Here is a 5,600-nt window from a genome sequence, read left to right as displayed (position 1 = left end):
CACTCTGCTTTTCCGGGGACCTTGACGATAAGCCTCTTGACAGGCGTGCGGGATGTTTTGGGGACTTGGTGACCTCACACGACCCCACACCTGGTGAGGGTTGGGAGTGCGGGAGACGGGGGGACTGTCTACGATTGTAACTGACCACCCGCGCGCTGGACCAAGCGGCCCCTGCCTGAGTGATGGCTTTGCACGAGGACACCGCACCGCACTCGATTGCTCCTGGAACGCCTCGAGGGTCTACGCCCTCCCGGAGGAGCGACCTCGGGCTCAGGACCGATGCCCTGGGGTCTCCGTTTGCTCCTGCATCTCGCGATGTCCAGCCCGTCACCCCTGGGCCGTGGACCAGCCACTGGGAAGCCAACGCCCGGACTCAGAGCAGGCCGTGCGGGGGCGCAGAAAGCTCTGGACGAGCATGTCGCTCAAACAGCTTGGAGATGGACCGCCGCCCATCTGTGCTTTTCCCCTCTCCCAAAAGGGTCCACCATCCAGTTACTCATAAGGGACAGAGCAGACCATGGAGGCAGAGCGGGCTGAGCCTGCGCAGCGAAGCCACGGTGCTGACCACAGGATTCGCCTCTGCCCAGAGCTTCGCGGGGGCTGGGCTGGCGGCCGGCCCTGTCTCCACATCTCCCGCAAACCGCAGCTCTGCCCCCTGCTTCTCGCAAGACCTGCCACCTCCCTAGAAGCAGAAGCCCCTGCAGGTGTCTCAGTGCGGTCCCCGTGGGGGGGGGGAGGTCCATGTGACCGTGAGCACTGCCAGCGTCTCGCCAAGGACCCCAGGCTCTGGGCAGCAGGCTGTCTCGCCCCCTCTGCCCCAAGCAGCCCCACACCGCGCCCCTCATCCCGGCGCACCCTGAAGCAGGATGAAGAGGAAGCGCCCCGCTCCTGGCCTCTGAAGGCCGAGTGAGTTTGACTTCCTCACGCTTTCCAGCCTGAAATTCCTGCCTCCCCCACCCCCGCCCCACCCCGTGCCCTTGGCTGGAGTTAGAATACTAAAAAATCCAAAAACAAATGCCTCATCCATCCGATGGATTGCCCTTTAAATCCTACAAGCTCCACGGGTTCCTGACAGCAGCAGCTCGGCGAAGGTCCCCACCCTCCCAGCAAGCTGAACCCCGGTATCCGGCAGAGAGCCTGCCACACACAGCTCACTGCGCATTGGGGCGTCGGCAGCTCTGACGATTGTGACCAGTGACCATGAAACTGGGGGGAAACCCTTAATCATGCGTCGAGAAAACCCCATCTCGGCAAGGTGTCCCCTCCCCCGCCGAGGAAAACCACGCAGTTGAGTTTCACAGCTGTTCTTGCTGGCGCCGGAAAAGCCGCAGAGCTCGTGCGTTAACGTACAGACAGGGAGCTTAGAAAATCCAACGTGTCCCATCCTGCTACCGCGTCGCCCAGCAGGACGGGCCGCTTCTCAGAGGCGGGGGACACACCCAGACCCAAGGCAGGACACAGAGCTCCTTCTGCCGCTGCCTGCCGCACCCCGGCGCCTGCAGCTCCCACATCCAGACCCCCACATTGCTCGTCCGTCGCCCCCCGGCCCCCTCCATGCGGGTGCTGTTTCTAAGCCAGCCCGGCGAGCTGGCGACCTTCACTCCCTCGCAGACAGAAACGCGGCCCCGCTCACCTCCCTCCCAGAGCAAAGCCGGCCTTACCTCGGGCAGGGATCAGGAGACACAGGACGGCGACCCACAGGGGCCCCCAGCGGCTCGCCATCCCCATCACCGTCGTCTGCGGCCCGAGCAGAGGACCTCAGAGGCTGCCTCGGCCGAGCAACTTGGGACAGCGGCCACCGCGCCCTGGACGTGTCGACTTCTCCTTTCCCAGCTTGGAAGGGAAGAGAGGGCCGTGGCTTCCAGCGGAAACTGTGAACCCAGCTGCAGTCCCCACGGGGCTCGGCGCTCGGATTCCAAACGCCACGGCCGGGGCCTCCAGGGACAAGTGCGTGTGTGCACGCCGAAGACCGGCCCTCGGCGACGCGCCCGCAGCTGCGGAGGCCGAGCCTGGGGACGACGGGGAGGCAGGCGGGCCCCGAGCACCAATGGGCGCAGGAGGCAGGCCCGCCTGCCCGCCGGCTCCCGGGCTGCCCGTGGGCGTGGAGGTGTGGCCGCAGCACAGATGCCAGCCCCGAGCCCGGGGGACGGTCCCCGCCCACGGGCCTCCCCAAAAACCGTCCTGAGTGGCTGCCCAGCATGGGACACGCCCACGTTCCTCCGAAAGGCTAAGGCGGTCACCTGGGGGCGGCTTCCCAGCAGCCACACGGAGGTGCGCAGAGGGACAGGGCGGCCGTCACGCAGGTCGATGCCGGCGCCACGGGGCCCGTCACCGCTGCTCAGCCACTCGGCGGCGGGTGACACGGTCGGAGATGGAAGTCGAAATAATCAACGGCTGGGCCCTGGCCACGACCGGCCGTGAGCCCCGGCTGAAAGCCCGGCGCCCGTCGGGGTCCACCTGACTTACGCAAACGCTCCCCTTCCCGGCTGTGTTTTGACTCCGACCCGCAAAAAAGGGAAACACGATGAGCATCCGTTATGGACGTCGGAAGCGCTTTACGTAAGGGCCAAGAGTCTACATCTGCCATGTGAAGAGATCTGGCCGATTCCGACTCCACACCTTTTCAGTTTCTCGTCCTATTGTTTTTATCCTCCCCAGGTTCTGTGATGGGGTCTAATTTATCCAAGTTCACACAGTGATCGGCTCTCGGAAGCTACTCGTTCACGGCGCTGGGGAAGATTTAAAAGCCTAACGTGCTGAAGGCTTTGAACTCCACCTAAGTGAAATAAATAACTTCCTGACAGAGTAAAAACATGAATCTGGATGAGAAAGAGTTTCTACATCCTCACAGAGGCCGGACCGAGGGCAAAGCGACCTCAGAGGAGAAATGAGTCTTGCTGCTTCCCGCGTCTTCCTGTGTGTCCTCCAAGTGATGTAAATTACATTTCCGCTCAGTGGGGAAAACAGGTTACTCAGTCAAGTGTTTGAGAGTAACAGGATTATGCCGCGGCTGACTTGCGGGGGTGGGGCTGTTTATACACGATAATTTCTTTGTCATTCCTTGCACAAAAACACACTCCTGGGGATGAACCATTTGAACGTTCAAAAAGAGAAAAAAATATTAAAAGAAAGTAGTAGATTAATAAAAGTAATATCGGTATGGTCGGTGGTTGTCCGTGACAGAAAGCCCAGGCACCTGCCACTCACTTCACTGCATAAACATAACGAAGGTAGGAATGGGGGGAAAAACACCACTTCCACGGCCAGAAGGCTGAGGATAACGTGGCAAAGCTCGTTTGCTACGTATTCCACAGTCCAATGGCACAGTCTTTAATATGTAAAGAGTTCCTACAGATCAATAAGAAAAAGGACGAGTAACACAGACAACGGTGAGCACAGGGCACATGCACATGGCTCTCCTGGAAGAATGCAGATCTGTGCTGCACACACAGAGTCTCAAACTCACTCTTAAGGGTTGACCGGATATACCATATTTCAACGAGCAGCCTGGTGACTGTCCCGATGTCTGCAGGGCTGCGAGGAAGGACACTTGAGGCACCGTGGGTGGCGCCATTGAAGAGCACACGCCCTGTGCCCTGGGACGATGGCCCAGTGTCTGTGAAAATCAAATACGCACAGACCCTTTGGCCCAATGAACACCATCTCGGGCACCTGTGGGACACACACACGTGCACAGGTCCACGGTAATAGACACGCACGTGTGCACGGGACACGCACACATGCATGGGTCCATGGTAATCTGTTCCCACAGATGTGCACTGCAACGGCGTCTTCATGGCAAAAACGTGGCCACAGCTACAGTTGGTTGCTCACAGACCTTGTCGCCTTGATTTGTAACAAATCCTCGACTGTGTCACCATCTCCCGTGAGCCCTTCAATCCATGCTTTTTTTCCAGATTTCGAAACACAACGGGACTGTTTTCTCTACATTAAATTTTCACAACGAAGAAGCAACGCAATATTTTCGCCAAGATATTTAATGATGTGACAAACCACCTAAATGAAACTTGACTTTCCAAAAGGCACGTTTTGGGTAAAGTCCTACTTCTTTTTATGCGACGTGAAGGTAACATGAGTCTAGAAAAATGAACACGCCCCCTCCATAAAAAACAAGCCCGAATGACGTGTTTCTTAAAATGTATAGATTTATTTTTGAATGAGTCATAATTCCATATACTTTCAAAAAATACGCATTCTTTCGCTATTCTCTTGTTTATGTAAAAGAGACCAGTACGGTTAGAGTACACTTGCGATGCTTATAAAAGTGTCAACATTATTGAGAGGGCAACAAGAGATTTTTACGCATTTTGAAGTTATTATTATAAAGCAAGTGGGCGTGCACAGGCTGACCCCCGACGGCCCTCCTCAATGACCGATTAGCGGGGAAGGTACATATTCTCTGCTACTTTTGCATCCCAGGTGCCATCTGCTGGTTAGCAATGGGACTCAGGTTTGTGGGCTAAACCCAGCCCTTGGGCACTGGTCGACCGTGTCACCTGACGGATGACAGAGATGTGCGTGATGTCTGTTACATACTCTAGAACCGAGAATGTCACGCCCACCGCCGTACACAGTGGCGCACAGTAGGTGTGTGTTGCGTGAAGCTGGGACACATACCCAGGGCGTCTCCAAGATTGTTTTACCTTGTCTCATGGACTCGAAAGTCATTACACTAAGGGTAACCGAAATGCCGAGAGAGCCACGTCGGTCCCTGTTGCTACCTTGGGAGTGAAGCTCTGGACGCTTGCAGACAAAGGGAGCCAGCGCAGTGGAAGGGTGGGGGTGGAGTCGTCTACGGGAGCGGGGCCGCCTCCGACGCCCGCCCTGCGAACTACCAGTGGTACTGGCGAGCTTCAGAGTGGGAAAGACCCAGAGACCATGGACGCCTCCAACCCGACCCTCTCCTCCAACCTGGTGGCTCGTGGCGGCTGGCCACACAGGTGTGATAACGCCCCACCTTCGAACGGGGACAGACTCGCGTGACCTCTGGCTTTGCTGACAAGCAGGGGCTCTTCCCGACACGATCGGCGGTGAGATTGAGTATCCCCCTCACAGGAACACCCGGCGGTGCCAGGAGCGTTGTTAGCACGCCTGGGCCGGAGGAGGGACGTGAAAACCGCCCACGTGCTACTGGAGACAGGCGAGTGGGTGAGGGCTACCCCGTCCGCAACATCGACCGCCGACAGTGTTCAGATGGACACAAAACTGTCAGCAAAGCCCTCCCCGAGCGTTTCTACACCAGCCTCACAGCACGTGCGCTGCCCAGATGGGAAAATGCCTCCGATGGCGGACGGTCCTGCCGGATTGCAGGAGGAGGTGTCTGCTTTCGGTCCTGTGGGCAGTGAGATGCGGGGGTTCTCTGCCGCTCAGGGGTTTCACCCCTCAGGGACGGCGAGCCCTCACACCGAGGCCGTTAAAACGTTTTGTAGAGATGGTGCAGACACTCGACACATTTGTAACATCCACCCCCACGGAAGAACGAAGGGGAGTATCTGAATGCAAGGAGTATCTGATGCAGGGAGCATCTGGAGCAGGGGAGTATCTGATTCAGGGGAATATCCGGTGCAGAGGAGTATCTG

This window comes from Pteropus medius, unplaced genomic scaffold (genome assembly GCF_902729225.1).
Source record: "Pteropus medius unplaced genomic scaffold, Ma_sr-lr_union100, whole genome shotgun sequence".
Classification (NCBI taxonomy): Eukaryota; Metazoa; Chordata; class Mammalia; order Chiroptera; family Pteropodidae; genus Pteropus; species Pteropus medius.
This window is presented reverse-complemented; position numbering follows the sequence as displayed.